This window comes from Lathyrus oleraceus, chromosome 3 (genome assembly GCF_024323335.1).
Source record: "Lathyrus oleraceus cultivar Zhongwan6 chromosome 3, CAAS_Psat_ZW6_1.0, whole genome shotgun sequence".
Lineage (NCBI taxonomy): Eukaryota > Viridiplantae > Streptophyta > Magnoliopsida > Fabales > Fabaceae > Lathyrus > Lathyrus oleraceus.
In genome coordinates this window covers 370,872,358-370,885,064 of record NC_066581.1, presented here as the reverse complement: position 1 = coordinate 370,885,064, position 12,707 = coordinate 370,872,358, and positions in this window count along the sequence as shown.

Sequence of the window (12,707 nt, the reverse complement as noted above, 5' to 3'; positions counted from 1 at the left end):
CCACAAGAAAAACTCACTAGGGAGACAAAGACTCTTGGGAGTAAAAAGTTGTGCGTAGGCCAGGCTACGACTTAAAACTGCTAGAGACACAAGAGGATTCCATGAAAATAAATCAATGGAAGGATTCAACCAGGGATAAAGGGAAAATCTGCAGGGGAAACAGGTAAATCAGAATAAGACTGAAATACCGAAAAATGGCGATTTCACTAAGGAAATACGCACTCAAACTCAATTGGGGAAGAATGAACTTCGACACAGGAGTACCAGAAGTACAATATCTATTACCAGTTACTGGGTAGGAAGATAATGTAATCTATCAGAGGGGACATCCGTTACCGGTTAGGGTAAACATATCAAGGATGACTCGCTGAGGGAAACATGAGGTGTATTCATTACCTGTCACTGGGTAAGAATAACCTGCTAGGAAAAAAGCCAAATAGGATTTACAACTACCGGTTACTGGGTAGAAGACCAAAGAGAGAGAATATTCGTCACTAGTTAAAGTGAACATATCAAGGATAAACTCAAAAGGAATAATATTCGTCATCGGTTAAGATGAACATATCAAGGATATATTGTCGGGGAGAAAAGTAGGAATTATATCTATCAGTTACTGGATAGAATACCGAAAAGAGAATATGTGTCACCGGTTAGGATGAACATATCAAGGATAGACTCAGTAGGGGAAAGCAAGATTTACAACTACCGATTATTGGGTAGTAGATCACAAAGAAAAGAGAATTTCTCATCGGTTAGGATGAACATTTCAAGGATTAACTCTCCGAGGCATGAAATAGGGGTTACGACTACCTTTTTACTGGGTAGAAACCCAAAGAGGAGAATATCCGTCATCGGTCAAGATGAACATATCAAGGATAGACTTCCTGGGGAAACATAAAACGAATCCACTAGGGAAAATAGGAGGGAATGGATTACCATTATCGGGTATTGGGTAAGAGTAAGGTACTCGAAAGTTGAGAAGAATATTACCAGTTACTGGGTAATAGACTCTTAGGGGACCAAAGCATCTACATAGGTAAGAGCTAGAAAGAAATGGTCAAACAAAGACTCGACTCGGTGAGGATATAGCTCAGGGGAAGTGGTTCCATCCAGCCAATTAACTAGGGAGGAAGCTGAAATAATAATCATCCACGAGGAAATAACTCAGTGGGGAATGAGAAAGGTTAAATTATTTTTGCTTAAGGGTCTGACACTCTATAGATTGAGGGAGGACAGACGCACCAAATCTGCGTGGGGAAAAGATATCGCCATAGCAGAGTATCAGAAAAATAATGAATCAAAAAGTGAAATAATAATGCATAATGAAATATCTGATGTATGAATGCATATGTATATGTATATATGATGATTATGCTGACAAAACAATCACAAAGGATACAAATGTCACTAATCTGAGTCATCGCTACAACACCCGACCAATCTCGACAGGATGGAGGCATCAACTGGAGGAAAATATAGGGATGAATATGAATCATCCATCACAAAATAGCTCGACCTTGACTGGGCAAAAAGAAAAGATCTGCTAAAGATCTGCACTATCAACTCTGCGGGGAATTTTAGATCAACACCATACCAAAATGGGAGACAACCTTGCAGAGGAACAAAAATACTTCTCAAGAAACAACGGGTGAGGTACAGGAGTGAACTTTGCTGGTGACTTGAGGGTAATAAAACAATTTGTGCCAAATTTATGGAAACCGTTGAGTATATGCCCCCACAACTCAGCTGGGGAGTCAAATAACCGACTCGGCTGGGGAAGCTGATTTGCCGCTGGGAAGGAAAAAGTGACTCAACCAACTGCTTGGGGAAGACCAACAATGCTTCGCATTTTAGGACTCACCTTTTCTCAGGTTGTTTTTTTTATATTCCTTACTAAAATCGACTGCTTTTAAAAGTATTTGCTTTTATTATTTTAAGAAAAATGATTTTAATTTTTATTGATTCAAAACTTTCAAAATTATCAATCATAAAAATTTAATTCTATTTTAGCTGAAAGATAAATAAGAATAGAAACAATTGGATAAAAAGTTCAACTTTATTTAATTGAATGGTAGTTTGTAAATGACAAGACTCCATAGATCTTTACAAAAGATGAAAAATGGTAATTTACATGGAAAATGGCTGCATTGAATATAATGATCACTAATCCTTCTACCAACTTCAATGTCCACTGTGCTCTTAGCTTTGGTTAAAGATGACAAATCAGAATTAGTCGACTTGCTCAAGAATGCTCCAATGATCAGGACTAACCGAATGCAGTTACTTGCCAAAATCCCTAATTTTGCATAAATTGCCCCAAGGTGGGGTACTCAATTTATCGGGATAAATTTTTTGTTTTATGCCTCTAATTTTTTCCTGGATCGCCCTTTCGGGTTTTCAATCCACCGAGACGCTCATTTTTGCCTAAGCCTCCCTTTTGGGTTTTCAACTTAGCGAGGTTGTTCTTTTCTTTTTTTAGGCGAAGTATTTCTTGACTGCACCGACATTCACAAGACGAGTGAACTCTTCACCATCCATAGTTGTATAAATCAAAGCACCGCCTGAAAAGGCTCTCTTAAAAACATATGGGCCTTCATAGTTATAAGTGCATTTGCCCCTAGAATCTGGTTTGAAAGATAAAATCTTCTTGAGCACAAGGTCACCTTCTCGGAATACACGAGGCCTGATCTTCTTATCAAAAGCTTTCTTCATTCTCTGTTGGTATAACTGACCATGACACATGGCAGTCAACTTTTTCTCTTCGATCAAATTCAGCTGGTCATATCTGGTTTGGCGCCATTCAGCTTCAGTCAACTTGGCTTTCATCAAAATGCATAATGATGGGATCTCAGCCTCTACGGGGAGCACAACTTCCATACCATAAACAAGTGAGAAAGGGGTTGCCCCTATTGAAGTGTGGATAGATGTATGATACCCGTGCAAAGCAAATGGGAACATCTCATGCCAATCTTTATACATCACAACCATTTTCTGAATGATCTTCTTAATGTTCTTGTTTGCAGCTTCAACAGCCCCATTCATCTTAGGTCTGTAGCGAGAAGAATTATGATGTTCAATTTTGAAGTCTTTGCAAAGAGCTTCCACCATATTATTGTTCAAGTTCGATCCATTATCAGTAATGATCTTACTCGGCACACCATAACAACATATAATCTGATTCTTGATAAACCTCATAACAACTTGCTTGGTTACATTTGTATATGATGTCGCCTCAACCCACTTTGTAAAGTAGTCAATAGCCACTAGAATGAAACGATGCTCGTTCGAAACTTTAGGCTTAATCATGCCAATCATATCAATTCCCCACATGGAGAAAGGCCATGGAGAGGAAATGACATTCAACAGTGTCGGAGGAACATGAATCTTATCTGCATATATTTGGCACTTGTGGCATTTCTTCACAAACTTGCAACAGTCAGATTCCATTGTCAGCCAATAGTAACCTGCTCTCAACATCTTCTTAGCCATAGCATGCCCATTGGAATGAGTACCAAAGGAACCTTCATGGACTTCAGTCATCAACAGGTCTGCTTCGTGTCTATCCACGAATCTGAGCAAGACCATATCGAAATTTCTTTCGTAAAGTACATCACCATTCAGGTAGAAGTTTCCAGCTAATCTCCTCAAAGTCTTCTTATCTTTGAAAGATGCCCCAGGCGGATAAATCTGACTTTGGAGGAAACATTTGATATCATAATACCATGGCTTATCATCCTTGATCTCTTCAACATCAAATACGTGAGTTGGCCTATAAAGACGCATCACAGTCAAATTAGGAACCTCGTTTCAAAATTTCACCATAATCATTGAAGCCAACGTTGCAAGGGCATCTACCATCCGGTTTTCATCTCGATGGATATGATGAAACTTAACCTTTGTAAAGAAAGTTGAAATCCTCCTTGTATAATCTCTATATGGTATCAAACCAAGTTGATTCATCTCCCATTCACCTTTGATCTGATTCACAACCAAAGCTGAATCTCCATAAACGGCCAAATACTTGATTTTGAGATCAATGTCCTCTTTAAGCCCCATAATGCAATCTTCATACTCAGCCATATTATTTGTACACTTGAAAGTCAATCTAGCTGTAAACGGAAAATGAGTGCCTTGAGGAGTAATAATCACTGCCCCAATGCCATTATCATATTGATTAACAGCTCCATCAAATACCATGCCCCAATGGGAACCAGGTTTTGGCCCTTCTTCAAGCAATGGTTCATCACAATATTTCATTTTTAAGTACAAAATATCTTCATCAAGAAAATCATACTGCACTGACTGATAGTCTTCAATTGGTTGGTGAGCCAAATGGTCAGCCAAGACACTTCCTTTAATTGCTTTTTGAGATCGGTATTCAATATCATACTCAGATAACAACATCTGCCAACGGGTAATCCTCCCAGTTAAAGTAGGATTCTCAAAAATATACTTGATTGGATCCATTTTGAATATCAACCAAGTGGTATGATTCAACATATACTGACGCAAATGCTTAGCATCCCAAGCTAATGCGCAACAAGTCTTTTCAAGCATAGAATACCGAGTCTCACAGTCAGTGAATTTCTATTTAAGGTAGTAAATAGCATATTCTTTCTTTCTAGTTTCGTCTTGCTGACCTAGAACACAACCCATACTTTCTCCAAGCACAGTCAAATACATGATCAAAGGTCTCCCTTCAACAGGCGGAGACAGAATCAGAGGCTCAAGCAAATACTCTTTGATACTGTCAAAAGCTTTATGGAAATCCTCGGTCCAATCACAAGACTGATCTTTCCGAAGAAGTTTGAATATAGGTGCACATGTGGCAATCATATGCGATATAAATCTCGAGATGTAATTCAAGCGGCCAAGAAAACCTCTGACTTGCTTCTCAGTTTTGGGCACAAACATTTCTTATATTGCTTTGACCTTGGCAGGATCAACTTCAATACCCTTCTCGCTGACAATAAAGCCCAACAACTTACCAGAATGAACACCAAAAATACACTTATTGGGATTCAAGCGGAGTTTATATTTCCTCAAATGCTGGAATAACTTCAACAAATGCTCAACATGTTCTTCTTCATTACTTGATTTAGCAATCATGTCATCAACATAGACTTCAATCTCTTTATGCATCATATCATGAAAAAGAGTGGTCATAACTCTCTGGTATGTTGCACCAGCATTCTTTAAATCGAAAGGCATCACTCTATAATAAAATGTTCCCCAGGGTGTAATGGATATGGTCTTCTCCATATCATCGGATGCCATCTTGATCTGATTATAACCGGAAAATCCGTCCATAAACGAAAAGACTTTGAATTTAGCTGTATTATCTACCAATATATCGATGTGTGGTATAGGGAAATCATCTTTTAGACTGGCTTTGTTCAAATCTCTATAATCGACGCACATGCGGACTTTTCCATCTTTCTTCGAAACAGGCACAATATTGGCCACCCACTGAGGATATTCAGTGGTAACTAGAAAATCGGCATCAATCTGCTTATGCACTTCCTCTTTGATCTTCACTACCATATCAGGATGAGTTCTCCTCAACTTCTACTTGACTGGCGGGCATTCTGGCTTCAACGGCAATCTATGCTACACAATCTCAGAATCCAAACCAGGCATGTCTTGATAGGACCAAGAAAACACATATGAATACTCTCGTAGAAGATCAATCAACCCCTTCTTAACCTCTAGATACAGTTGAGACCCAATCTTGACTTCCTTCACATCACCTTCGGAACCCAAATTAAATAACTCAATCTACTCTTCAAACGGCTGAATGACTTTTTCTTCATGCTCAAGTAAATGAGATAATTCATCAGACACTTCTTCATCAATCTCTTTCTCAGCCTCAAACACGGGGAAATCAAAGTTTGGAGAGGGAGTAGGATCATCGTATTCAATGGGTTTGGAAACCATTCTGCATAACTATTTGATATTTTGATTTTAGAGAAGTGAATTGTGACCAAATATTATGCAGATGGAAAATTATTATTCATTTATTTATGTTTTTTGTGATTGCCATTTTCAGAAAAACAAAAAGTAAAAATAAAACATCATAGATGTGGATGAAAATAGAATTGCATTTTATTTATGATAATTGAAAAATGCCTAACAATATTCACTTCTCCCTTAGGCATAGGAGAAAGATTTTTCTTAAAACAAATGAAAAACAAATTACTTAAAGCAATGGACAATAATAGGAACATCGACAATAACCCAATTGTTGCAAGTCTTGCCATGCGTCACAAAGTTGGCGCAGTTTTCGTTTTCATCATCCTCAATCACGGCAGCTGAGTGTTGTTCATTACCATAGATGAACCCTCCGCTATGGAAACTTGGTTGCACCTCTTCAGCTTTGACATTAAACGACCCTTGCTGGAATCCCAACCCGGTCGTATTCTTGTTCTCGCAGATTTCTACCATACGGCCCCATTGATCTGTACCACCTGCCTCAATAGCTTTCTGAGCATCTTTGAAAGAAGACATGGGTGACAATTTTCTTTACCTCAACAATGGACAAGGATTGGAATGGAGTTCCAACCTCCTCCTTAGCTTCCACATATGTAAAAGATGACAGATGGCTCACCAAAAGCGTTTTCTCTCCACCAATGATGACAAGCTTGCCGTTCTTCACAAACTTCAATTTCTGGTGCAAAGTCGACGTTACAGCTCCAGCCTCATTAATCCATGGCCTTTCCAACAAGCATCTATAGGCCGGGTGGATGTCCATTACTTGAAAAGTATTCTGAAAATCACTCGGACCTATCTTCACTGGAAAGTCCACTTTTCCAATGCGGTTTTGCGAGAACCATCAAACGCTTTGACAATTACGCCACTATACCTCATCGGGGCGCCTTGATAGGATAATTTAGACAAAGTTGACTTTGGGAGTACATTCAAAGAAGAACCGGTATCAACTAGCACATTTGACAGTGCATCCTCCTTGCAATTCATTGATATATGTAGTGCCAGATTATGATTTCTGCCTTCCTCAGGAAGCTCTTCATCACAAAAACTCAGATTGTTGCAAGAAGTAATGTTAGCCACAATATGGTCAAACTGATCCATGGTAACATCGTGCTCGACATAGGCTTGCTCCAACACTCTTTGCAATGCTTCTCTATGCGCTTCAGAATTCATCAGCAGAGAAAACACTGATCAAACGTAGCACTTCATCATCATCGTTAGGCTTTAGCTTGCTGGATTCACCAGACTGACAAACTGGAGCACTAACTGGATTCACCATAGGCACGTCAACCTTCTTACCGGCTGAAACATCTTCTACCACCTCTTTTGAAAAAAGGGACCAAAAACACGACCGCTATGGGTCACCTTCGCAATATCATCTATATTCACAATAGAATTTGTCGTACGCAATGGAACCTATTGACCATTCTCCACCATTGTAGCATTATACTGATAAGGATCAACTCTATCGGATGCATATGGGACAGGGCCAGCTAACCGTATTACCAACGACGATACCGATCTGTTGACATTGTTACTGCTGCTGATATCAAATTGGATGACTACCCGCTCAGAGGTCTTAAATACTGGTACTATTACATTGACATCATCTATATCCCTTGACTGTTGAATCTAGATTTCATTCTCATCCATCAACTTTTGGATATCTCTCTTGACAATCATACACCCACGAGGGTTCATGCTACAAATTGCACAACCATCATGGTCGTGCTCACAGTCACTGGTTGTACACAAGGTCCTATGCATCTCTACCGAGGACCTACGGATACGTCGTACATCGAAGACTCGGAAATTTCCTGGGCAACCTTCCACCGTGTTGACAGAGGAGTTACCATGAACAGGCAACATATTGGCTTTCACATTCGTCACACTGTCCTCAAAGGACACCATCCCACTCTTCACAAGCTTCTTCACCTCATACTTGAATGGGTAGCAGTTCTCAATACCATGGTCAGGAGCTCCTTGATGGAAGGCACAACAGAGTTGAGGCTTATACCACCATGGAAGTGTTTCAGGAATTTGAGGTGGATTCCTTGGTTGAAGTAGGTTCTTGAGAACCAAAGATGGGTAGAGTTCAGCGTATGACATAGGAATAGGGTCAAAAGAGACCTTCTTCCTCTCGAAGTTTGGTTCTTGATTATTGTTGTTGTTGTTGTAGTTGGTTCTTTGTTGCGCTTGTTGTTGACGTTGTTGTTGTATTGGTACTGATTGATTGTTTGAATTGTTTGAAAACACTAGAATTACTGATGAGACTTGATGTTGATGCTGACGCGGTTGCAAATTTCTTCTGACATGGGGTCTCCTCTTCCTCCCTACAGATACTGCATTGGTTTCCCCTTCCTTCTTTCTGGCAAAACCACTTGCATACTTCTTGTTGGACGACACCTCTTCCTTAGACAAACGTCCCTCACGGACTCCTTCTTCTAACCTCATCCCCATGTTTACCATCTTGGTAAAGTCACTGGGGGCATTGGCAATCATACGTTCGTAATAAAACGAACTCAGGGTCTTCAGGAAAATCTTCGTCATCTCTTTCTCTTCCAATGAAGGATTAATCTGAGCGAAAAGCTCTCTCCACCTTTGGGCATACTCTTTGAATGTCTCTTTCTCCTTCTGAGACATAGACCTCAACTGGTCTCTGTCAGGCACCATGTCCATGTTATACTTATATTGTTTAACAAAAGCTTCCCCCAAATCATTAAGCGTGCGAACACTTGCACTATCTAGCCCCATATACCATCTCAAAGCGGCATCAGTCAAACTGTCTTGAAAGTAGTGAATCAGTAACTGATCATTATCAGTTTGAGTTGACATTTTTCTGGCGTACATAACCAGGTGGCTAAGCAGACAAGTATTTCCCTTATACTTTTCAATGTCAGGGACTTTGAACTTCATCGGGATCTTCACATTTGGCACTAAACAGAGTTCACCAAAACTCTTCCCAAATAGGTCTTTTCCTCTCAGAGTCTTTAATTCCTTTCGTAGCTCAAGGAAATGATCTTTCATCTCATCCATCTTTTCATAAACATATAGGCCTCAGACGGCTCAAAATGGTAAATGGTGTCCTCAACACGAGGCAAGGTATGAACAATTGGAGGTGGCACAGACATGACCGGGCTAGATGTCGGCATCGAAGCAAATGTGGGTGCAAACCCTTCAAGCATGAAATTTGGTGGCATTCCCCACAGGAATCCAGCAGGCATAGTTGGACCAGGTTGAGTAGCAGCAACATGCATGGTTGAGGTAGCAACCTCTGAGATAACAGTCCTCTGAGGAGGAGGAGTTGCAGGAGTTGGTGAAGACTGATTCTGTGCAGCAAGAATAGACTCCATCATAGCAGTCAGGAGAGCAATCTTATCCTTTAATTCTCGGTTCTCTTGTTCCAAATGCTCCATGATTCTGGGTTGATTGGTGCAAGTGTTGTATCGGTGAGTCAGCTTGGCTGAAGCACAGAAGAATAACCGATAAGACATCTGGCAGAAGAAAACCTGTTATGCAAATGATGAATGAAATGCAATGTTTTTATTTATTTTCAATTTCAAGGAACATTCAAAGTTATATTTTCAAATAGTAATTATTTGATTGACCATAAAAATCTCTTTTATTCATAAAATTTAGAAGGATTACACTGAGTATAATTTCAGAAACCAAAGTACAAATACAAGAGAAAAGGAAACTAATCATCCTAAGGGTCCCTAGCAACAGTGTCAGATGATCTGGCTATTGGTGCGTACTTCCTTCGGATGCGTCCAATCTCGATCTCAAAGGATGTCTTCATCTGAGCCTTCTCAAGGACAAGTTGATCAATAATCTTCTTCCAAGCACCAGAAGACTGAGGCATACTAGAGGAAGATGGACCCTCGGGTTGTCTCTGTCTCTTAACTGCTCGGTCTTCAAGAAGTTCAATAAGCGCGTCTTTTTCCTTTGACTCAATCTGCAACTTCTCATGCTTTCGGCTTAAAGCATGGAATTGTTCTTCCCACATATATCTCTCTTTCATCATCTTGACAAGTGTGTATTCCAACTCCTCTACATCTTGGTTAGGGAGAATTGTTGGCTCAGCCACAACCAAATACATAGGTCTCTCACAAGCATACGACATCTTCAACTCCAAAGCTCTCTTCTTCACCCAAGTAGTGTAAGCTTCCAAAGCTACACAGTTGCACGGACCAAGCTCGGATCTTCCTTTCCTATGCACATTATGCCAAGCATGTATCATCTTCAGCTTCAAAAGTTGGGGATCTTTACCCTCTTGATAGAAAATACCTTTTAACTGAGTGTTATTGGGTTTGCCTCTCAAGGGGAACCCAAGTTGACGACGAGCCAAAGCAAGGTTGTAGTTAATTCCTCCTTGTGTACCAATGAGAGGCACATTAGAGAATTCACCATAACTATCAATAACATCCACACTACTCAAGGTAGAATCATACAAAACAGTATCATCATTAGTGAGGGACATAAGTCTCTTAGACCACCGTAGACATTGATTGTTCTCCACAAAAGCAGGCGTCTGAGGCAAGTGCAAAATAAACCACTTGTACAAAAGAGTAACACAACACAAAATAGTCCCACCACCTTTAGAATTTCTAAAATGCAAATAGAAGTACATATCACCCAACAATGTTGGAACATGATTCCCAATCAATAAGATTCTAATGGCGTTGACATCAACAAAACTGTCAATGTTAGGGAACAAAGCCAAACCATAGATGAGCAACACAAATATGGCTTCAAAAGCATCCACCCTACCGGCTTGAGCAAAGAGAGTAGCTTTCCCAATGAGAAACTCAGAAGTCAACCCAAACATTCCTCCTTTCTTAACCCAATGAGCCTCAACCTCAGACTTCTTCAGATGAAGAGCTTCATCTATAAGATGAGATATGGGAATCTCTTCCAATCCATTAAAAGGCACCTGGTCAGAAACAGGTACTCCCAAGAGATGGGCATACTCCTCTAACGTAAGCATAAGCTGATAATCGGGAAAAGTGAAGCAATGGTAGAGAGGATCATAAAACTGAACCAAAACACTCAAGAGTCCTTCAACCACATCAGCAGATAACACAAATAGAAGCTTCCCATGACGTTGCTTGAAGTCCAAGGGATCTAGTACAAAGGATGACAACTTCCTTAGCTCTTTCAAATAAGGACATCTGAAACTGTACTTCCTAGTGTTCCTTCGTCTATAATCCATGGTCTGAAAGTATTTGCAAATAAAACCTTAGTTCCTTGAAGTTCTTTTTCGTGTGATGAATGTTATGATGCGCATGAATGCACGAAGGCAACAATCACAAATAAAGGATCACACACAAGGAAAAAAAACAAAGGTCAATGGATGAATCAAGTCATTGTCAAGATCAATCATCCATTTTGGTGGATTATGATTTTCACCTTATCAACACCCAAGTTCCATTGATATTGACAAGACTTGATTGGATCAACCCAGAATCAAAGGGTTTGTTGTGAGTCACAAGCATGGAGTCAGGTTAAGAACCATCCCAAAGGAGTGTACTAAGAATAAAAACCTGTAGATCATGTTCTAAAAAGTTCCCAGAGTCTTAATTTCATCTATTGGATATTATAGGTTAGGATGACTGACTCATCAACCCATAATGTTCTCAAGAAAAACTCGTTTAAGTGTAGTATCACGTAACAACTGTTATCAAGTCTACACTTGAACAGTCTCCGCACTACGTCCTAAATAGGCCAAGTTGGGTTAAATGTTCTATGGTCCTCAGCTTCTCGGACTCCAAATCATAGAAAGTAATGCCTAACCACAAATAAATTGTGTGACATCAATAACTTCAAAAGGGTTCCCACATAATAGATGGGTCTCAAGCCAACTTGTTAAGGACTACTCCACACAAGTCGAACATGACTATACAATCCTCCTATCTTAATTGCACTCAAGTTCGGGTTAGAACTTATCTCACCTCTCAGGGATCACCAACCACAACAAGCAGATTATATCACACAAACAAGTATACAAACATCAAATATACAATTATATGCACATAAAAAAGTAGGCTAAACCTACCGAGGACTACTCCCCAACAGAGTCACCACTTAATTTCTGTAGCGGTAAATTCATGACCATTAAGCTATGGATAAACTTAACGTCAATAAAACCAGAGTCGCCACCACGCTTTTATTGTTTCCAAAGGAAAAGGGAAAAGTACGAACAAAACCCAAAGATAAGAAGTTTTCAAATCAAAACTAATAAAATGCCAAAGATTACAGGTAAAGGGGTTGGTTACACAGAGGAAAGTTGTTAGCACCCAAAGTGTCCTAGGTACTCCTAGGGAACCCTTTTTTATGTGTGTGTGTGTTTTGGTATAAAATATGTTTGCAATAAATAGAGTGTGGGGATGAGAAAAGACTTCATTAATTATATTTTTGTGTTTGACAAGATCTTCGGACTTGTGCCTACGTACCAACATAAAAATGAGGGATCAAAACCTCGTAGTTCGTGGTATCAATTTTAAAATGAGTGGATTGCTTTTTAATCAAAAATTTAAATTTAAAAGAGGCATAAAGGCCCAAAAGAGTTTGAATTAGTGTTAGTTATTTTTGTCTTTTGAAATTTTAAGTCAATATGGTTAAGTTCATTTACAAATTTGATTAAGAAAAGAGTTTAAAAATGCAATGGCATAAGGCCAAAGTTTCTAATACTAAGTGTGTGAGAGCAATACATATATATA